Source organism: Mobula hypostoma, chromosome 1, assembly GCF_963921235.1.
Source record: "Mobula hypostoma chromosome 1, sMobHyp1.1, whole genome shotgun sequence".
NCBI lineage: Eukaryota > Metazoa > Chordata > Chondrichthyes > Myliobatiformes > Myliobatidae > Mobula > Mobula hypostoma.
This window is the reverse complement of record NC_086097.1, coordinates 241,021,373-241,045,092: the sequence shown is the minus strand read 5'-3', so window position 1 is coordinate 241,045,092 and position 23,720 is coordinate 241,021,373. Positions and strand designations below refer to the sequence as shown.

General features: G+C 42.4%; 1 protein-coding gene across 2 annotated transcripts in view; it reads left to right on the top strand.

Annotated features, from left to right (window-relative positions):
- The window catches only part of trps1 (trichorhinophalangeal syndrome I), a 309,210-nt gene that overhangs the window by 23,600 nt on the left and 261,890 nt on the right, over window positions 1–23,720 (top strand). The window lies entirely within an intron of this gene.

Here is a 23,720-nt window from a genome sequence, read left to right as displayed (position 1 = left end):
ATTTCTTTATATTATATTTGATTAGGTATTATTGACATAGTATCAAATGCTGAGTATAATAGATTCATTTTTTTTAAGTAGAAGAACTCAATTGAGATAAGCTCGCTTATTACTTATTACTTCCCTCTGGGTCCTCTTCTTGTTCCCTTTCTCCTATAGTCCGCTCTCCTCTCCTATCAGATTCCTTCTTCTCCAGCCCTTGACCTTTCCCACCCACCTGGCTTCAGCAATCACATTTCAGCTAGCCTCCCCTTTCTTCCCCCCCTCCCCCCCAATCTTTTTATTCTGGCATCTTCACCTTCTCAGTCCTGAAGAAGGGTCTTGGCCCAAAACATTGACTGTTTAGTCATTTCCATAGATGCTGCCTGACCTGCTGAGTTCTTCCAGCAATTCGTATGTGTTGCTTTGGAATTCCAGCATCTGCAGACTTCATTGTGTTTATACTTGGTGTTTGGATTAATTTATTTTAAGTAATGCATCTAATAATATCCAGCCGTGTGTTAACAATGGTTTAGTCTAATTAGTTAAGTGTTTTCATATTGGCCAAATGCATCTGCAGTTCTGTTATGTTCAAGACCATGAAGCCCTTGGTTAAAAGTCACAATGTCTTTTGGTTAGCCTTCAAAAGGACAGAGGACTTTACTCTGAAGTGCACAAAACATTTGCAGATTTTAGGTACAGATTCCAACAGACATGCAACTTATTCAAACAGAACTTGTATGTACTTCGTGACAGAGTTTTCAGTGCTGACCTGTCCATGTATGACATTTGCAATGTCTTCTTTTTTTAAATAAAGAAAGCTATGTATAGGGATGAAGTACTTTCTGTTTCAGCCAAGGTGTCAGATTTGTCTAGTAACACTTAGCTGAGTCAACGTCATGGCTTCAAGACCCACTCTGAAACCAGAGTACTCCTTTCAGTGGAACATGGTCAGATCTATGTTGCATCTTTCAGAATTTTGATACATTCCAAGTCTTGTAGAGTGTGCTTTGAAGTACAGTCACTTCAAAGGGAACACTGTCAATTTGCTCAGAGCAGAGTCTCAGAAACAAGCACATGATAATGACCAGATAACCTTGATTAAGATCAGAGTCAAGTTTATTATCATTGACAAAAGCTGTGAAATTTGTTGTTTTGCGGCAGCAGTATGATACAATACATAAACTGTACGATAGATTACATTAAGAAATGTGCGTAAAGTAAATATCTGGTGCAAAAAGAGAGCAGAATAGGTAGTGTTTGTGGGTTCATTGGTTAAGTATTGGCTAGAACATTAGGGATTTTTGCCTGTGCTCAGTGAACCCTAAATCTGTTGAGGGTCTGCCACGTCAGAGATTTCAATTTAGACTAATATCTTGTATGTGTGGGTGTAAAATGCCCCATAGCAGCACTAAATGAGGAGAAAACTTCAATAAACACCACCAAAGAAATCAGTCCATGAGGCCATTTATTACATTGGCTGTTTTGGGATATTATAAATCGATTGAGCAGACTGCCCTATTTCTGCTTTGTAGCAATGACTAAATTTTTAGTAATCTGTCCTGTTTTAGATACAGCATGTCACCAAAAACTTCGACAAACTTTGTTAGATGCACAGTTTAAAGTTCCCTGACTGGTTACATCACAGCCTGGTGTGGAAACACCAATGCCCAGGAATGGGAAAAGTCTACAGAAAGAGGTGGATATGACCCCATCCATCACTGGGAAATCCTCCCCACCACTGAACGTATTTACATGGAGTGCTGTCACAAGACAGCACCATCCATCATCAAGGTCACCCACCATCCATGCTGTCCTCTCTTCTTGCAGCTGCCATTAGGAAGGAGGCTTGAGTCCCACACCACCAGGTTCAGGAACAGTTACTACCCCTTAATCATCAGACTCCTGAACTGGCGTTCATCTCAACAATGAACTGATTCTATAGCCTGCAGACTCACTTTCAAGGACTTTTTGCAACTCATGTTCTCAGTAGTATTTGTATTATTTACAGCACTTGTCCTCTTGTTGGTCAGTATTTGTTTTATATAGTTTTTCAAAAATTCTATTCTGTATCTTTATTTCCTTGTAAATGGGGAATGAATGAAAGAAGGGGGGGAGAGATGACCAGAAGTTAGAGACATCTGCCAAATCCGGAACTTTCCAGTGGCTAAACATTTTAATTCCGATTCCCATTCTGACAATCAGTCCATGGCCTCCTCTTGTGCTGAGGGGAGACTGCCATCATGGTGTAGGAGCAACACCTTGTATTCTGTCTGGATAGCCTTCAAATTGATGGCATGAATATCGATTTCTCTTTAAGGTTTAAAAAAAAATCCTTCCCCTCCTCCTCCTTCTCCTTTTGTTCCCCTCTCTGGCCTTGTACCTCTTCTCGCTTGCCAATCACGTTTGCCTCGTACCTCTTCTCCTCCCCTTTCTCCTATGGTCCACTCTCCTCTCCTATCAGATTCCTTTCTCTCCAGCCCTTTATTTTTCCTACCCACTTTCCGGCTATCCTCCTTCCTTCCCCATACCTTTTTTAATTTCGGCGTCTTTTCCCTTTCCCTCCCTCGGAATGAAATGTCCACCGTTCATTCATCTCCCTAGATACTGTCCTGACTTACTGAGTTCCTCCAGAATTCTGTGCGTATTGCTCTAGCGAAATCGATGTTCATTCCGTCAGCTTGGAGTCTACCCCGGATGGAGTTTGAGGTTTTGCTGGTCTCTCTCAATCATATCCTGATGGATATGAAAGACGCTGGGTGGTTCCTCCCCTTTGTTCGGCTGCACGCCTCTCCTGGCATGGAGATTTCTCCATGGCAACAGGTTTACAGACCAGCGACCACCACTGAGCGTGTCACTAAAGAGCCTTAAAGCTGTCATTACAACACTCGCTGTTATAGTCACCAGTGCCTACCTGAAAGAATGCTGCACATCAAAAACTCCAGGTGGAAGGGAATTCTTTGACTGAAACCAAAATGTAGTCGACCTGAAATAAAGCAGATTTTTTTTCTAAACGCTCTGCTGAGTACCGTGTAGGACGGCATGGTATTGTATGTCGGGTGGCTCGGTAGCTTAGTAGTTAGAGAAACATTTTGCAGCGCTGGCAGAGTTCAAATTCTGCTGTTGTCAGTAAGGAGTCTGCACATTTTCCTGGTGACCATGTGGGTTTACTCTCAGATGAGAAAAGCTGCCCATGCTGGAAATCCAAGCAGCAGACGCAAAATGCTGCAGGAACTCAGCAGGCCAGGCAGCACCTACAGAAAAAGAGCATAGCCGATGGTTCATGCCGAGGCCCTTCGTCAGGACTGATGAGGGTCCTGATCAAGGGTCTCGGCCCGTAATGTCGACTGTACTCTTTTTTTTCCAAAGATGCTGCATGGCCTGCTGAATTCCTCCTGCATTTTGTGTGTTACGTGGGCTAACTTCCACATTCCAAAGAGCAATGGGTTAGTAAGTTGTGGGCATGCTATGTTGGTATTGGAAGCCTGTGGCACTTGTGGGCTGCTCCCAGTGCATCTTCAGATTGTGTTGGTTGTTGACATGCTGCATTTCACTATGTTTTGATGTGACAAATAAAGCCCTCTTTCAGTGTATTTAATGCATAATGTGAAACATTTGTGGCAGGCAAGGGTTAACCTTTGAGGTTGGTGACCTTGTAACTAAGGTTACTGACCTGGTTACTTCCAACTGTTTTTCTTCCTTGCATAAGTTTAATTTGGGCAACTTTATTTTCCAAATATAGCAATATCCTGCATCCTGAAGAAGGTCTCCACCAGAAGCATTGTCCCATTGTCCTCTTTATTCCTTTCCATAGATGCTGTCCTTGCCTCTTCTCCTCACCTGCTTATCACCTCCCTCTGGTGCCCCTCCTTTTTTCCATGGTCCACTCTCCCTTCTTATCAGATATCTTCTTCTCCAGCCCTTTACCTTTCGCTCTCACCTGGCTTCACCTATCCTCCTTCCCCTCCCCTCACCTTTCTATTCTGGCATCTTCCCTCTTCCTTTCTAGTCCAGATGAAGGGTCTCGGCCTGAAACATCCACTGTTTATTCATTTCTATAGATGTTGCCTGACCTGCTGAGTTCCTCCAACATTTTGTGTTTGCTGATCTGCAGAATCTCTTCTGTCAATAAAGTCTTGATTTTGTAACTTTAATTTGTCAGTTTTTATGTATAGTTTTCATAAATTTTACTGTATTTTATTTTCCTGCGAAAGCTTGCAAGAAAATGAATCTCAAGATGGTATGTGGTAAGAGATACGAACTTTGATAGTTTTACTTTGACTAGATAAACTATTTTGGTGCTACTGGTTTTTCAGACCTTTTGATTGGACATTTACTTTGAGTAGTGCTGTGGAACTTGTGCACCTGGGAGATCAGACAGGGCATGGACTAGTGACTCATCCAAATGATGCAACAGTGTGTGATGCAAGACCAAAGTACATTTTCAAGCTAAATGTCTATGTTCTTTAATTGTCTTTCACCAATGCACTTGCACAGAAAAGTCCACAGAAAGTAGTGGATATGGTCCCGTCCATCATGAGTAAAGCCCTCCCACCGTTGAGCACGGCTACGTGGAGCACTGTTGCAGTGAAGTAGCATCCATCGTCAAAGGCGCCCACCACCCAGGCCATGCTCTCTTCTCGCTGCTGCCATCAGGAAGAAGGTACAGGAGCCGTGGTACTCACATCACCTGGTTCAGGAATAGTTACTACCTCTCAACCGCCTTGAACCAGAGTGGATAATTTCACTTGCCCCATCACTGAACTGTTCCCACAACCTATGGACTCTCTTTCAAGGTCTTTTCATCTCAAGTTCTCCATATGTATTGCTTTCTAAAAATATTATTATTACATTTTTATTTTTTCTCAGCTCAAGCTGATAAAACCTGAGGTACGGGCATAGCCAAGCACACTCATTTCTCAATGGCTAGGAACTTTTGGACTAATCCACAGGTGTTTAGTAATGTGGCTGTGGTAAACCATATGTTGTAAGTGGGTTACCTGTCTGGACACGCCCCTCTCTGACTGCTCCTGTGGCTCCTCCCACAGACCCCTGAATAAAGCCGATTGCGCCATTGCTCCTCCTCTCAGTCTAGGGGCAGACACTCAGCATGGTCAAGGTCACATTTTACTGCTAATAACAGCCTTTCAGTATTTACTCTACTTCCAGTCTTTTGGAGTAATTGATAGTGCATCAGTGGCTATCTGGAAACTTGTATTAGTATTGCTGTGCAGGCCTAATTGTTTAAGGCAATTGTACTTTGGGATGGTACCAGTTGAATATATTACTCCTGGGACAATATATACCCTGTTCATGTTCCATCGTCTTTCAGTTTCCTCTTTTAATTCAGCATATGTCTGATAATTTCTCTTATTGATGAGTATTATTATTAATATTGTTCTTTAGTATTTGCACAGTTCATTGTCTTTTGTACATTGGTTGAGTGGCCATCCTGTTGGGTATGGTCTTTTTATTGATTCTGTTCTGGTGGATTTACTGAGTATGCCTGCAAGAAAACACATCTCAGGATTGAACTTGGTGACACATGTACTTTGATAATAAATTTGTATTGGACTTTGAGGATGTGCTCACAGGACATCTGTTTATTGTCCACAAGAAAACGGGACTGAATTGCTTCTTGAAACACGGTGGTTCTTTTCTTACTGAGTAGCTGATTATAAACGAATGCCAAGGTGTGTCTCAGGAGTTGAGAGTCAATCACTCTGCCCGGTAAGCGTAGTCTTATATCGATGAGACCAAATTCAATAAGGTATTATTGATTTTTCAAAGTGTTCTCACCATTGTTACTGACACTGATTACTTAAATACTAAATCAACTTTTCAGAGTGCTGTCACGGGTTTTGAGTTTACATTTCCTGGATTACTATTGTGTTCCTCTGGATTACCAGTCCAGCACGTCTGAGTGCACAAGTCTCCCTGTGTAACTGGTCTGTTTTATTTTAACGTTGTACATGCAGGCTGATGTGTTTACCTGAAGAGTCTCTGCCTGTGCCTCGAAAATTGGAGGTTTGGCAGACGGTGCAGCAATCTGCAGTGTCTCAGCCACTGAGAATTTAGCTCAGCGTGAGTGGCGGTGCTTATGGACCCTAAAGGGAAATTCTGAATCAGGAGTTGCAATTTTCCTTCTGTCCCTCGTGCCTAATTTTATTTTCCCATCCTCAAGGGTAGATGTTGATTACGCGTGGATATCGCCTGTTTTGTTTTGTGTACTGAAGGAAAATGTTTGCATTCGTACAGCACCTTTCATGATCTTAAAAGCAAGGGTGTAATGCTGAGCCTTTATAAGGCATTGGACAGAATGCACTAGTATGTTGTCAGAGTCTGAATCGGGTTTAATATCACTGACATAAATTGTGAAGTTTGTTTTCTTTGTGGCAGCAGTACAATGTAATACATAATAATAGAAAAAAAATTGGTGTGTGTGTGTATATGTGTGTGTGTGTATGTGTGTGTGTATATATATATATATATATATATACACACACACACATATATATATAATGTAATACTGATGTGTTCAATGTCCATTCAGAAGTCAGGTGAGAGCAGCTTTGGGCTCCTTTAAGGTTGTGCTGACATTAGAGAGGGTCCAGAGGAAGAGACTGGGGGGAGGGGGGTAAGATCTGATTGAATCTGATTGAAACTTATCGAACATTGAAAGGCCTAAATAGGGTGGACGTGGAGCAGAGTTTCATATAGTGGGGGAAGTCTAGGACTAGAGGGCACAGCCTCAGAATAGAAGGATATCCCTTTAGCGCGGAGATGAGGAATTTCTTTAGCTAGAGGGTGGTGAATTTGTGGAATTCATTGCCACAGATACTTAGAGCAGAAGTTGATGGGTTTCTTGATTAGTAAGGGTGTCAAAGGTTATGGAGAAAGGCAGAAGAGTGGAGTTGAGAGGGAAATAAACCAGCCATGTTAGAATGGCAGTGCAGCATGGCCTAGTTAGAGTGGCCTAGTTCTGCTTCAGTGTCTGATTCTCGTATGGAGTGCAGAATTCCTATGGTAATGTACTGGAGCTCCTAGGATGCAGGTTGTAATTATGTGTCTGAAATGGAGCCGTTAGCCTCTTAACTCTGGTGACAACGGAGAAATGGAGAGGATAGCTGTGGCTATGTCATAGATCATTTCAATCAAACTAAACAAATACAACAAATGCTGAATACACATTTATAAAATGCCCTGAACCAAATCTCCAATAACTATTCTATTGCTCTTGAAGATTTCTTAGCAGCACAAGTTAGTTTCTGTTGATGTGAAGTACGTGGGTTTTAATAGATTTTTTTTAACTGATTGCCTTGTATTCTTTCATACGAAATATATTTTGATGTTCTCCTGTGGGTCAGGTAGTATTTCTGGAAAGTTGACACTTTGGCCGAGACTCTTCATCAGGTCTTCACGAGTTTCTCTCCGTTCCTTTCACTTTGACCTGCTGAGTTCCTCCAGCATAGTGTGTGTGTGTGACACGCAGGATTTCCACTGCAGAATGTCTTGTGTTTAAGGTGTTGTCTTGATCATCTCAGTAGGTGCTTTTGTGGAAAAACTTCCCACCACTCCTGCAAGGAGTTTGTACGTTCTGTCTATGACAGTGTGTGTTTCCTCCAACAGTCCAGAGACGTACCGGTTGGTAGGTGAATTGGTCATTGTAAATTGTCTTGTGGTTAGGTTAGTGTTAAATTAGGTGTTGCTGTGCAGCACGGGCTCAAAGAGTTTATTCCACGCTGTATCTCAGTAAATAAACAAACAAATATTTCTAAACCAATGGATTGCAGGGCAGAGATTTAAAGATCTGCCTACATCAATCATCCTAATCATTGCTGTTTCCACTGTGGTACACAGTGGAGTAGAACTTTTGTTTTAATTGTGGTATTAAACATTGCTATTTGATGATGGTTCTGAGCCGGGCTTGGTACTGTGTAACACTGCTGAATTGCATGCTGCAGCATGGTATGGTAGACTTTGAATTGCGGCTTCCGTGTGTAGTCTTTGTGCAGGCCACTCGGGTGTCAAAGCAGGACTGCTGTAATTCTGTTATCAATTTCAAATTTGCTTTCACTGCTGGTGGAAAATGAACTTGTGAGAAGATCTGAGTGAAGCTATAAATCAAGTAATATGCAGGAAAGGGGTAAACACGATGCATATCTGAGCACTTCAGAGGCTGGGAAATCTACATAGAGCTTTCATGTAAGGTTTAAAGCAAATGCAGTGTTAGCACTTCATTTTGAGAGGACTTAAATATAAAAGCAAGGATGTAATGCTGAGGCTTTATAAGGCATTAGTCAGACTGCACTAGGAGTATTTTGAGCAGTTTTATGTGCTGGCATTGGAAAGGGTCTAGAGGAGATTTATGAGAATGATCCCAGGAATAAAAGGGTTAATGTGTGAGATTCATTTGATGGCTCTAGCCCTGTACTCACTGGAATTTAGAAGAATGAGTGGAGATCTCATTGAAACCTATTGAATATTGAAAGGCCTAGATAGAGTTGATATGGAGAGGATGTTTCCTATGAATGGCACAGCCTCTAAATAGAAGGACGTCCCTTTAGAACAGAGGTGAGGAGGAATTTCTTTAGCTAGAGGGTGGTGAATCTGTGGAATTGCCACAGATTACTATTGAGGTCAAGTCATTGGGCATATTTGAAGTGGAGGTTCATAGGTTACTGATTAGTAAGGGGATTGGATGTTATGGGGAGAAGGCAGGAGAATGGGGTTGAGAGGGATAATAACTCAGCCATGATGGAATGGTGGAGCAGACTCGATGAAATGAATGGCCTAGTTCTGCTTCCATGTCTTATAAGGTTTAAACTTTGAGTATGGTAGAACACCTTTCACTCTTCTGAGCTGGTGCCTATTTCAAGAGCCGAATATCATCTGAGATGCAGCAGTTCGCTACTAATCCATTAGCTGAACCACCACTCTCTTCATCAGCACAAAAGTTCATGGGCTGAAGTCTGCCGTCACTGCAGGGTTCGCCAAGGTTTTGCATGTGTCCAGGACAAAGAAATGCGCAAGAAAAATCATGTGGACTGTGGACTCTGCACTCCGCAAACAGCCTTTCTCAAAGTATCCCTTCTGCAAAATGCTATAGGGCTATTAAAACAAAATTTCATGCCCTTTTATTATTTTTTTTACCTCAGGCAGTTAATCTGATCAACCATTCTCGTCAGCCCCCACACCCCCCTCTATATGTTACCCCTGTCACTGCACTGTAAACACTTTAAAGCAGATTTGACAATGTTGTTTATGTTGTAAATACATGTTGGTATTTATGCATATTTATACTTTAACATTTAATTTTATTTTTAATATAATTCTTTATATAATTGTTGAATTTTTGTTGCATGTCGAGCCCTAACCAACACACCACAGCAAAGTCCTAATACAAGTAAATGTGTGTGGTGAATATAGTTGACCATTGAGGCCACTGGCGTACCATATACTGCCTGCAGGGTGAATGGCAGCTCTGCCAAACCCAACCCTTCAGAAGGTCAATGTCAGAAATTCTGCTCCAAGTCACTTCCCATCGTGACTTGGACATCTAATTACTGTTTTTTATTTTCATCATTGCAATGTTGGTATCCTGGAACTCTCTTCCAAGTCAGCATAGAAACTGCAGAAGCTCAAAAAGGACAGGTCACCACGTTCTCTTTAAGGGCAGTTAATGTTGGCCTCTATGCCAGCTGAAAGTTAGTGAAAAAGACAGTCCGATTAGAGAGATTAGCTTTGTTTGTCACACGTACAGCAAAATGCACTGACAACTAACACAGTCCAAGGATTGTCCAGGTGGCAGCATGCAAGCCTGCCCCCAACTTGCTAACCCGAGCTGAAGATGGAAGGAAACTGGAGGAGCCCCATGCGGTCACGGGGAGAACGTGCAGACTCCTTGCAGGGAGCGGCAGGCATAGAATGCCGATTGGTGATTGTGCTCACCGCTATGCCACCATGCCACCCAGTGGTAAGTGCCTTTGAAAGGCAAACTGTGGGTTAATAGTGTAATTGGTCACATGGTCAATTGGACAGTACGGACTCAGAGGGCCGGAAGTGCCTGTTACCGTGCTCTACCTCTACGTGAACTATATTACAGCTGGTTGGTGCTCTCTGTTCCTCCACAGCGATTTGTACAGCACATTCCAGACCTTTTCTAGTTCATAGCTGAACTGTAAAGATGAAATGCTTAGTGAAGGGGAGGGGCATTGAAGTACACACGAACAACAGTATTCTTCAGTACATCTCCTCCTTTCTTGGGGAAATAGTATGAAAGGAATTGCAAAATGGAGCAGCTAAAGCTTTACAGAGCACTAATTTGCTTCTGTGTTCAACTCAAAAGGATTTCAGAGCTTAGTAAAACAATGGAAATGCAGTTGTGCATGGTGATAGAGCATTTTATAGATTTACAACCTTCCCTATGTACTGGGAGTATGGGGGCTGCTAAGTTTCCAATAATTTGCAGGTTTCCCCCAGCATATCCTTGGGTGTGTTGGTTGTTAATGCAAACAACACATTTCACTGTATGATTCGATGTACATGTGATAAATAAATGAATCTGAATATTTTAGTAAGTCTAAGGAATTTTTTCCATTGATCAGTAGATAGGTATTTTGAAATGTGCTGTCATTTTAGTTCAAAGTAAATTTATTATCAAAGTATTAGTACGTTACCATATACAATGCTGAGATTCATTTTCTTATAGGCAATCACAGTAGAACAAAGTAATACAAGGATATCAACTAAAAACTACACTGAAAGACTGACAAACAACAAATTGGCAAACAAAGACAAATTTGTGCAAATATTAAAAAATTAATATTGAGAATGTGATTTATTCCTGTCACACCAGACTTTTTTCATTTAAAATATAAATGAGCTCGTAATTTTAATTAAGACAACAATGGGAAAATAGGAATTTAGTGCTCAATAGCGTGGAATTATAAAATAATTAGATTGTAATTCTGAATTGACTGCATATGGAAGAATGGTAGATCCAAACACTTAATTATTGGCTACTGTTGGTTCATTTACTGATTTGTTGCAGATTTTGAGTCATCTGCTGTTTGGATAACCGGCTTCTGAGAACACGTTGTCACGATGAACTCATTTGTCTGCGTGTCAGTGGCTGTGAAATCATGACAACCACTAGTGCTGACAATGCAGGTGCCACCTGAACAGTTTGAAACTGTCTTCAGCTTCCCTGACTTGAATAAAAGAAACAAACTGCACAACAACAAAAAAAAATTAAACCTGGTCCCAATCATTTGTTTTTAACTTCCCCTGTTTAAAAGCCTTGTGTCGAGTGTGTGTCTATCATACTTGCCTGACAGCCGCTTTCAGCCCTGTAAGTAATTAGTAGAGAGGACCCTGGCTAATTTTCCTTTCATGTTCTCACTGCTGTTCTGGCTGATGTATGTCCGTAAACGGTTACAACTTTTTAGCCCATCGTGCCTGTGCCAGTTTTCTGTAACTATCTGATTTGTTCCATTCCTCTGCATTTTGCTCATGTAGCTGAAACCTTTTTCAAGTGCTTAACAATGTTCCTTTCTGCATTTCAAGAACTGAATGGGAGCTTGCAACATCTGTGGGGTAGTGTCTTAGCAACTTTGTTTTGAGAATATCCTCACCTTTGGTAACAACTAGTGGCTTGTAATTACTTTATTAAATTACTAAGTATGAGTGTCTCCATCATGACATCTCTTCAGCTCCTCTTGTACTTTTCTTGACATAATTGGAATCAAAGTCTTTTCCCTCATTTTGATTGATTCCAGATTTGTTTGTGTGGTTGACTGTTAATGAAGTGGTTCAATAAGCTATTCAATTAATTCAAGAGCCATTAGGAAACCTCTGAACCGACTTTATAATGGAAAAAAAAAGAAGACTTGAATGTGTTATCTTGTCTGTTGCCCCACAGTCAGAATCAGGTTTAAGATTGCCAGCATCTGTCGTGAAATTTGCTATCTTTACGGCAGCAGTGCGTTGCAATAAGTAGCGCAAAAGTAACACATGAGGAAGTGGTGAGAGTGGGTTGGTGTTCATGGGTTCACTGTCCATTCAGCCATGGGGTGGTGGAGGAGAAGAAGCTGTTCCTGAATCATTGAGTGTGTGCCCTCTGTCTCCTGTACCTCCTCCCTGATGGTAGCAATATAAACAAGGCAAGTCCTGGTTGATGGGGGTCCTTAATGATGAACACCGCCTTTTTGAGGCATCTCTCCTTGAAGATGCCCAGGATATTACTGAGGCTAGTGACCATGATGGAGCTGATTAAGTTCACAACTCTGCAGCTTATTTCAATCCTGTGCAGTAGCCACCAGCCCCAATACCAGATGGCAATGCAGCCAGTTAGAATGCTCTCCATGGGGGCGCATCTGTAGAAGTTTATGATTGTAATATTAATGCAGGTTGCATTCCATCGGGTGGTTGATGTCGGTGTTTCTAACCCCTGTTGTACGGTACATGTCAAACCTGCAAGGTAATATAGCGGTTAGCATAATGCTATCAGTGTGCCGATGAGCAGGTTTGATTCCGCCATGACCTGTAAAGACTTTGTACCCATGACCACATGGTTTTCCTCCCATGTTTCTAGGACATGCAAGTTACTTTATTCATTTCTAATCCTGTGATGCAGTGCAGAATAGGCCCTTCTGGCCCTTTGAGCCGTGATGCCCAGCAACCACCGATTTAATCCTAATTTGGTCACGGCACAATTTACGCTGACCAATTAACCCACCAATTGGTACGTCTTTGGACTGTAGGAGGACACCGGAGTGCTTGGAGGAAACCCACACGGTTACGGGGAGAACATGGAAAACTCCCTACAGGCAACAGTCGGGAATTGAACCTGGGTCGCCTGTAGTGTAAAGCGTTGTGCTACCATGTCACTCAAAATTGGTCATATTGATGTAATTAGGCAGCGCGAGCTGATTGGGCCGGAGAGAGCTGTTACAATGCTTTCTCTAAATAAAATGGAAATAACTATAGAAGTTGAATTCTCCTGTAGATCCTGGCTACTTGAGCCTGTGTGTGTTGGGATCAGGTCCCGTGGGCTGTGAAGGAAATAAGTTCTTGCATTTGGTTTGATCTTGGTTTTACTTTTAATCCTGAGTCAATCTATTTCGTCATGTCCGTGCTCCCTGCAGGAAACATCCTTTGCTGATTAGTCTTATTCAAATATTTATGAGAAGCTCTGGCAAGAAACGCCTGCACACATTGAGTCATAGTGCACTATAGAGTGGAAACAGGCTCTTCGTCCCATCTAGTCCCTGCCAAACTCTAATTTTGCCTATAAATATTCTATAAGCACTCTGTAAATCGTGATCATAAACTTGACCATTTTCAGTAAGTATATGCAATATGGGCTCTCAGTTTAGTTAATATTATCTATTTACTGAGAGCAGGGGGTTCCCGACCTTATGCCAAGGACCTTTAAAGTTCAAAGTACATTTAATGTTAAAGAATGTATACATTATACAGCCTTGAGATTTGCCTCCTTATAGATGGCCACAAAGCAGGAAACCCAAAAGGACCCATTAAAAGCAAAAGACTGATCACTCAATATGCTGAGAGAGGAAAAGTAAAGAAATCGTGCAAGCAATAAAAGTAAGCAAACAGCATTTAGGACTAAAGTGAGTCCACGGACACGAAGCCGGCAGCAGCCGGTGCAAGCTCTCCGCCTCAGTTCAGCATGGAGTGGAGTGAATGTTCCACTAACCAAGGGGTCCGTGAACCCCAGGTTGGGAGCTCCTGGCTCAGAGATGCAGCATGTTAATGGGACCTTCTGGTCCAACGAGCCTGCGCTGCTCTGTTACACCCATGTGACCAATTAACCTGTGTGTCTTTGGAATGTGGGAGGAAACGGGTGCACGCAGAGGAAACCCACGGTCACGGAGAGAATGTGGGGACAGGGCCAAAACTGAACCTGGGTTCGGATGCTGTAATAGTGTTTCGCCAACCACTGCGCTACCATGCCACCCCAACAGGTATTTTGTTTAATGCTTTGTGTAGACTGAGTTGAAACAAGTTTCCAGTCAGGATGAGCAACGTTCAGAGTTCCAAGTAAAATTTATTATCAGAGTACACACATGTCACCACATACAACCCAGAGATTCTTTTTCTGCGGGCATACTTAGCAAATCTATAGAACAGTAACTGTAAACAGGACCAATGGACAACAAACTCTGCAAACGCAGATGTAAATAAATAGCAATAAATAACGAGAGCATGAAATTGCAAGATAAAGTGTCCTTAAAGTGAGACCATCGGTTGTGGGAACAGCAGAAAAAGAATGAGCGTAGTTCTCCCCTTTTGTTCAGAGCCAGATGGTTAAGAGGGAGTAACTGTTCTTGAATCTGGTGGTGAGTGTCCTGTGGCTTCTGTACTTTCTACCTGGCGGCAGCAGCAAGAAAAGAGCGTGGCGTGGGTGGTGAGAGGATGCTGGTTTTCTACAGCAACGTTTCATGTAGATGTGCTCATTGGTTGGGAGGGTTTTACTGCGCTGAATCCACTACCTTTAGCAGGATTTTCGGCTTCAAGGCATTGGTGTTCCCATATCAGGCTGTGATACAGCCTGTCAGCACATTTTCCACCACACATCTATAAACATGACAGTTAAAGTAACGCAAGTGCACACATAACAACGTACTTTTTAAAGTTTTACTTCAACTGTTAAAAGTTTTCTTAGAACACTAATTGCCCAGTTTCTCTTGCGCAGAGAATGACTTGGTAGAGCGAATATTATTCACTGGATTAGTATGTGCTAAACTGGGCTGAGGGCCTGCTGCGGCTGCCCGTACACCATGTCTGAGGATTCACTTTCATTCTAAATTCTATTTCCTTACTTTTGCTTGCACGATTTATGTTTTTATTCTTCTTTCTGCACATTGGATGTTTGTCAGTTTTTTTAAAAATGGGTTTCTTATTTTGTAACTGACGGTAAGGAGACGCATCGCAAGGTTGTATAGTGTAGACGTACATTGGTAATAAATGTACTTTGTGACATCTTGATGTTGCTCAGAGTATTGAGCTTGGGTGGGGGGGGGGGAGCCCCTAAACATTCTGTTCTTTTAATGTATATCATTGAACACCAGCCACAGAGAAACAGACACAAAAATGACTTCTGCACCAGTTGTTTTATTCATTTACAGATTATAAACTGGATCTGTTTTGTTCAGGAAACTTTGATATGTGGAGGCAGATCTATTGGGAGCAGCTTTTGAGATCGGTGCCTGAAATCATTTCCCAGAGTACCTTAGCAGCTGTAAGATAGAGTGGATTTTCATCCTGTCTGGCCAAGCTGGATCCAAACCAAAATATCAGAGCGGAAAGAAGTGTATTCTTGCTCGTTGTCTGTTCCAACCTCTCTCTCATATAAACTGTGTATTTTGAAATGTTTTTCGAATTCATCTTTGCTGAATTACTGCCAATTGGATTTTGATCTTAAATCATTTTATGAGCCTAGACCGCATTTATCAGGTGGACTGCAAAAGGAATGCAGACAGCACATTAGAAACATTGAATCATCTTGAATATAGTAATTGCTTTTTGGTCTCTTTGTTTCTTGTAGGAATAATTAAGGTGGGAAACACAAAGTGCTGCAGAAACTCCGCAGGTCAGGCACCATGTATGGAAATGAGCAAAGAGGGAAAGACCCTACTTGGAGGACTCAACAGTTGGCTTTTTGGTCGAAACTCTTGATCGGGGCTCTGCCTGAAATGTTGACTGTTCATTCATTTCCATAGATAGTGCTCGACCTGCTGAGATCCTCCAGCGTTTTGTGTGTGTTGCTCTGGATTTCCAGCTTCTGCAGAATCTCTAGTGTTAATTAAGATGGGATGCACCCCAGATCTGTTTAAAAACAACAAAATTCCCTGAATTAAAATGAGTAAAGTTAGTTGCATGGAAAAGGTCACACATCAGTAATGATATTGAATGACAGAGTAGGCTTGGGGGATTCTATCTATTGTGAGCACAACCTTGTCTCTATCCATCTGGAGTAAGATCATTATCTCATTCAAAGACGGTATTTCTTACAAAGCAGCACTCTTCCAGTACTGACCAGAAGCCTGCTGAAGTTTTCAATAACAAAGTAGCTTGTGCTCCATGTCCATTGGTGATAGGTGCACAAGTTGATAGGGTGGTTCAGAAGGCATATGGTGTGTTGGCCTTCATTAGTCGAGGCATTGAGTTTAAGAGCTACAAGGTAATGTTGCAGCTCTATAAGATCTCACTTGGAATATCGAGTTCTTTTCTAGTTGTCCCGTTATAGGAAGGGTGCAGAAGATATTTACCCTGACACTGTCTGCATTGGAGAGCGTGTCTTGTGAGGATAGGTTAAGTGAGCTGGGGATTTTTGGGGCGACGGAGGATGAGAGCTGGTTTGGTAGAGGTGTACGAAATGATAAGAGGCACGGGTTGAGTAGATAGCAAAAGACTCTTTTGCTGGTGCGGAAGTGGCTAAACGAAGGGACAATATTAAGGTGATTGGAGGAAAGCATGGGGAGGCGGGGAAGCGGGGTGGTGGGAATGTCAGAAGTAAGTTTTTACAGAGTAGTAAGTGTGTGGAGCGGCCTGCCAGGAATGTTGGTAGAAGCAGATACATTAGGGAGATTTAAGAAACTCTTAGACCAGCACATGGATGATAGAAAAATGGAGGGCAGAGTTAGATCGATTTTAGAGTAGGTTAAAGGATCAGTACAACATCCTGGGCCAAAGGGCCTGTACTTTGTTCTATGCCTGGCTCTCCAGTGCACACATGAAGTTGCTGCCATTGGACCATAATTGGCTGTGATAGATTGAGATGGTGAACAACGTGTTGTGCTAAAGTTGGGGTTGGATTTCTGTACACACCTAAGAAAATTGGATATTCCATCAAACTAAGAAATACTGAGTCATTACTAGATTAGGAGGAGAAAGCCATATGTTTCTCAATATTTTTCTCTGTCACTCGCACACTCACACTTGTTGAGACCAGCTCTTCCAAGAGTGAGATTGAACAGACGTGTAACAACCCGATTTACACTTGGCTGTTGGTGTGATCTATATAGCCGCCATTTTCTTATCTCGAAAGTGTCCTTGAGCTTTTGGATTTAGTTTCTCAGATTAGAATGGATGTGGAGCAGGGAGGTTAAAATTTTGTAACTTCAAATTAATGCCATTATCTTTAAGAAATGCAGCCTTAGGTTGAACCATTTTAGAAGATGCTGAGATCAATGCAAGTACAGAGGTAGCCACCAACTGCCGAAAAGATGAAAGTCAAAACAAGCTAAGAATAACTAGTCATATTCCATTTTTTTTTCTTGAATGTGGAGAATTGGCTCTAACAATAAAAATATTTTGCATTCTGCAATTGACACATTCATCATTTGCTATGAAAGGTTCTGTTCTGAATTTGATTTGCTGGGTTCGGAGCTGGGTGATAATGAGAGTTCTGAGTATCTGAATTTCATGATCAACACACTGAATGATGATATGCTCAGCAGGTCAGGCAGCATCTGTGGAGAGGGAATAAACAGTCGACATTTCAGGTAAAGATCCTTTATCTGTTCTGATGTTTCATCTGCCTTGATGAAATATCTCAGCCCAAAATGCTGACTGCTTATACTTCTCCATATATGCTGCCTGACTTGTAGTGTTTCTTCAGTATCTTGTGTGTGTTGCTCAAGATTTCCAGCATCTGCTGAATCTCTTGTGTTTATCAATTTCATGACATTGCAGTATGATATGTTGTTCCTCCTCTCCATGCCTTGGGGCGCATTGGGCAGCAACCTTAGAAACATGGAAAACCTGCAGCACAATACAGGCCCTTCGGCCCACAAAGTTGTGCTGAACATGTCCCTGCCTTAGAAATTACTGGGCTTACCTATAGCCCCCCATTTTTCTAAGCTCCATGTACCTATCCAAAAGTCTCTTAAAAGACCCTATCGTATCCGCCTCCACCACCATTGCCGGCAGCACATTCCACGCACTCACCACTCTCTGAGTAAAAAGCTTACCCCTGACATCTCCTCTGTACCTACTCCCCAGCACCTTAAACCTGTGTCCTCTTGTGGCAACCATTTCAGCCCTGGGAAAAAGCCTCTGACTATCCACACGATCAATGCCTCTCATCATCTTACACACCTCTATCAGGTCACCTCTCATCCTCCGTCGCTCCAAGAAGATCAACTTTGCCGTTTCTTCAGCATTTTGTCTTTTTTTTTTGAAGAAGAAGCCAGAAGCCAAGCTGCTAGTTTGATATTCAACCCAGCACAGAGGAAAAGCATGTAAGGTGCCGGCCAGATTTGAACCTGGGACCCTCTTGCCTCACAGTCCGGTGTTGATGCCATTACACCACTGGTCGGTTAGTATGATATGAAAGGCAGGCTCTACCAGCAGATTTTTGCTTACCAATTAGATTAAGGATTAGGTTTATCTGTCACACATACTTTGATACATACAGTGAAATGCCTTGTTTCTGTTATCTTGGATGTATATTTGCTATTCCTGTAACTGCTTTAGTAGGTGTTGGCTGACTAACTGATGAGGGGCAGTCGTATGTGTAAATTATAGACGTAGCTGGAAGTAACTGTTGTGATGACTCAGTTGTTCTATTTAATAATGATAATGGTTTTTACCTAATGGTGTCAAAAGAATTTTCTAGTTGGATAGCTTTTATGGAACGTTAATTTGTACATTGCTTTTTTCATGCATTGAAAGTCTTTTTTAATATGGGGGCAGATGAAAGGCTAACTTCAATCCTGATGCAAATGCTTGATAAACCCAAGAGATTCTGCAGATGCCGGAAATTCAGAGCGACACACCCAGAATGTTGGGGGACGTCAGCAGGTCAGGCAGCGTCTATGGAGAGAAATAAACAGTTGGCCTTTCAGGCTGAGACCCTTCAAGACTGGAAAGGACGGGGAAGGAAGCCAGAATATGAAGCTGGCTGGCTGGGAAGGAATCCTAGATGGAAGGTGATGGATGAAAAAAGTGAGGGGGAAGGTGGGTGGGTGGAGGAGGGGGATGAAATGAGAAGTTGGGAGGTGATGGGTGGAAGAAGTTAAGGAATTTGATAGGAGAGGACAGTGGACCATGGGATTATCAGTAAAAGGATCTCTGCTCAAAATGTTGACTGTTTATTCCTTTCCTCAGATGCTACCTGACTTGTTGAGATCCTCTCGTATTTTTGTGGGTGTTGCTATTGGGCCCTGGGTCATCATTCCCATTCTGTCATTCAAGGGACCAGGGAAACAGATGAGGTTGATGTGGATGTGCCACTTGCATATGCTACTTTACAAGTTAAAACCATGTGAAATGACTTTTTAGATCTTAAATCAATGCTTATTGTATTTGTTGTGATACAAGTCCAGGAAAAAGAATTCAAATTAGATTGTGAGGCACAGCAGAAACTTCTCTCGAGGGAGGGAACTTCTGCCCTGAACGGTAAAGTAAATTTTATTTCAAAGTGCGTATGCCACCTGAGTTCTTCTAGCATTTGGTGTGTTATACCATATGCTACCTTACAATTAATTTTCTTGTGAGCATTTGCAGGAAAGTAAAGAAATACAATAGAATTTATGAAAGACTGGAAAAATAACCAATGTGCAAGACAAAATATGCAAATAAAAAAAAATAACATTGAGAACACGAGTTGTGGAGTCCTTGAAAGTGAGTCTGTAGGTTGTGGAGTCAGTTCAGAGTTGAGATGAGTGAAGTTATCCACGCTGGTTCAGGAACCTGATGGTTCTAGGGAAATGGCAAAAATTAATATCAAATACTGTATTGAGCTGAGCACTTAAAAGAGTTAATGAAGTCCAAAGTATTACTAATTAGGATTTTCCTGATGTACCGGAAGAGGGGCAGCAAGGTAGCATAGTGATTAGCACAGTGCTTTACAGTACAGATGACCCAAGTTCCATTCCTGTCACTGCCTGTAAGGAGTTTGTATGTTTTCCCTGTGACCGCATGGTTTCCTCTGGGTGCTCCAGTTTCCTCCCACAGTCCAAAGATGTACCGGTTGGTAGGTTAATTGGTCATTGTAAATTGTCCAGTGATTAGGATTAAATTGGGGATTGCTGGGCGGTGTTGATCGAAGGGCTGGAAGGCCTGTTCCATGCTGTATCTCAATAAATAACTAAGGAGAACCCATGAAATTGTCTCAACACCCACAAAATGCTGGAGGAACGCAGCAGGCCAAGCAGCATCCGTAGGAAGAAGCACAGTCGACGTTTCAGGCCGAGACCCTTCGTCAGGGCTAACTGAAAGAAGAGATAGTAAGAGATTTGAAGGTGGGAGGGCAGGAGGAGATCCAAAATGATAGGAGAAGACAGGAGGGGGAGGGATGGAGCCAAGAGCTGGAAAGCTGATTGGCAAAAGGGATACGAGGCTGGAGAAGGGAGAGGATCATGGGATGGGAAGCCTAGGGAGAAAGAAAGGTGGAGGGGAGTGCCAGAGGAAGATGGAGAGCAGGGAAGGAGTTATTGTGAGAGGGACAGAGAGAGAATAAATAAATAAGGAATGGGGTGAGAACGGGAGGAGGAGTATTAACGGAAGTTAGAGAAGTCAATGTTCAAGCTATCAGGTTGGAGGCTACCAAGATGGAATATAAGGTGTTGTTCCTCCAACCTGAGTGTGGCTTCAACTTGACAGTAGAGGAGGCCGTGGATCGACATATCAGAATGGAAATGGGACGTGGAATTAAAATGTGTGGCCACTGGGAGATCCTGCTTTCTGTGGCGGACAGAGCGTAGGTGTTCAGCGAAACAGTCTCCCAGTCTGCGTCGGGTCTCACCAATATATAGAAGGCCGCATCGGGAGCACCGAACGCAGTATATCACCCCAGTCGACTCGACGTATCAGAATGGGAATGGAACGTGGAATTAAAATGTGTGGCCTCTGGGAGTTCCTGCTTTCTCTGGATATATCAGAATGGGAATGGGACGTGGAATTAAAATGTGTGGACGTATCAGAATGGGAATAATCCATGGCCTCCTCTGCTGTCAAGATGAAGCCACATGCAGGTTGGGGGAACAACACCTTATATTCCGTTTGGGTAGCCTCCAACCTGATGGCATGAACATCGACTTCTCTAACTTCCGTTAATGCCTCTCCTCCCGTTCTCACGCCATCCCTTATTTATTTATTTTTATTTTCCCCCCTTTTTTTAATCTCTCTCTCCCTCTCACAATTACTCCTTCTCTGCTCTCCATCTTCCTCTGGCGCTCCCCTCCCCCTTTCTTTCTCCCTAGGCCTCCCGTCCCATGATCCTCTCCCTTCTCCAGCCTCGTATTCCTTTTGCCAATCAGCTTTCCAGCTCTTGGCTCCATCCCTCCCCCTCCTGTCTTCTCCTATCATTTCGGATCTCCCCTTCCTCTCCCACTTCCATTTTCAAATCTCTTACTATCTTTTCTTTCAGTTAGTCTTGACGAAGGGTCTCAGCCCGAGATGTCGACTGTGCTTCTTCCTATGGATGCTGCCTGGCCTGCTGCGTTCCACCAGCATTTTGTGTGTGTTGCTTGAATTTCCAGCACCTGCAGATTTCCTCGTGTTTGCGTCATGAAATTGTCTTGTTTTTTTTCAGCTCGTTGGTATGTGTATATGTGCACACGTGCGCGCGATTTGAACTAGTCCTGAAGGGTCTCTTCCCTAAATATCGACTGCTTGTTTATTTCCATGAATGACCTGCTGAGTTCCTTCAGCATTTTGTGTGTGTTATTTAGAATTTGAGTCCAGCAATAAGTTGAGGTTTGCTCTGAACCATTTAATCCCTCTTACTTTTGTTTTAAATTAATCAAGCAGAGTGTGGTGCAAAGTTCACATTGATTCCTGTTGATACTTTCCCCCTACATTTCCATAAAGGCAGCATTTGTGGTCCACTTAGTAGTTTATTCTCGAATGTACCTGGGACCAATCAACCTCCAATTAATATTCTGGGGTTACTGGTCTTTCTAGATTATATTTTTGAAGCTGATTACATAGGACTGGTTTTATAGTTAGAAAACCACACCCCACCAAAGCCTTTGCGTTAGACCATTACAGCACTATTGTGAGTGAAAGGTATTTATTTTGCAGTGGGACTGTTGGTGTGGTGTTTGGAAAGTGTAAGATAGTGCGAGATTGCAGTTTAATTTGGCTTTTCAGCTGTTTGCCATGTGCATTAAGATTCAAGATTCCAAGTTTACGTGCAGCTCGACATACAGTGAACTGTGTTGTTTGCGTTAACAACAACTAACACTAACGATGGTGTGCCTGCCACAGTCTCTACATGTTCTGGCGCCAACACAACACGCCCACGATGCTGGGCCGAATGACAGAGAACATGACACGCAACATAATAGCAACGGCAAGAGCAAGCCCCTTTCCTCCTCCCCACCCACACACGTACGCAGTCCTTTAACCCCCTGACGAGCCTCCAGCAGGCTCTGACTCGGGCCTGCAGGCTCCATTTCAGAGATCACAGCATACAAGCTGCATCACTTTATGACCAGCTTTCACTGGAGCTACTTCTATCCTGGATTCAGATTTTTCACATTTTCTTCTTTCTTGGCTTCTGATCATAAAAAATAGTTTCTTTTCCTTCTGAGTTCTTGACCACTGTTATCCTGTGATCTAAGGTGGCCTGAGACCACTTCTGTCTTTTAGCAGGCCCTATTATTACCCTTTATCTTTCCAGAGGCATTTTAACAAGAAGTCTCATAATGTTTTAATAAGCTGTTGTGACATCTTACTTCAATAACACATATGGTTATGACTATGGGATTTTCCTTATGTGGTTTTGAATGGTTTCCTTTGTTTGCCTCTTTTTATAATATTCTCTATTTTACAGATTACATCAAAGCAAATAGCTATAGACGCAGAAAATGATTAATAATAATGGAAAGTGGATGTGAATCAAAATGATCTTAACTGAAAGCATTTTGATGGGAGTGCAGATCTGTCTAGTTAAAGCTGCAGTGTATTCACCTAAAACCTTTTTTTTTGAACCTTCAGGTTTAATTCTTGATATTTTATATTTAGTCATATTTTATATCATGGGCATGTGCGATGTGAGTGGGGCAGCCACTGTTTCATTTAATTTTAGAGGAGTTTGTTTTTAATTCAGCTGTAACTTGATTTAATGGTGAAAGGTGTAATGTTTAAGGGGAACGGGAGGGAAACTTCTCGACTCAAAGGCTGGCAGGAGTATGGAACGGGCTGCCAGTGCAACTGGTGGATGCGGGGTCGATCTCAACATCTGAGAGAAATTTGAATAGGCACTTGGAGGGCAATAGTCTGGGTGGAGATCGGTGGGAGTAGGCAGTGTAAATGGTTTGGTACAGACTAGATGTGCCGATGGGCCTGTTCTTATGATTCAATGTCATTCTAAGTAACAGATGTTATTTTAAATGTAGTCATTGTGTTTTTACCAATTAAAGTGCCAGTATCCTGTTTTGCATTGAATGGAGTAATACTGGAATCTTGTCATCCTCAACAAAGATAATAAAGCTCTGACTAACTAACACGAGTTAAATGTGCAACACACAAAATGCTGGTGGACCGCATCCACAGGAAGAAGCACAGTCGACGTTCTGGGCCGAGACCCTTCGTCAGGACTAACTGAAAGAAGAGATAGTAAGAGATTTGAAAGTGTGAGGGGGAGATCTGAAATGACAGGAGAAGATAGGAGGGGAAGGGATGGAGCCAAAAGCTGGACAGTTGATTGACAAAAGGGATATGAGAGGATCATGGGACAGGAGGCCCAGGGAGAAAGAAAAGGG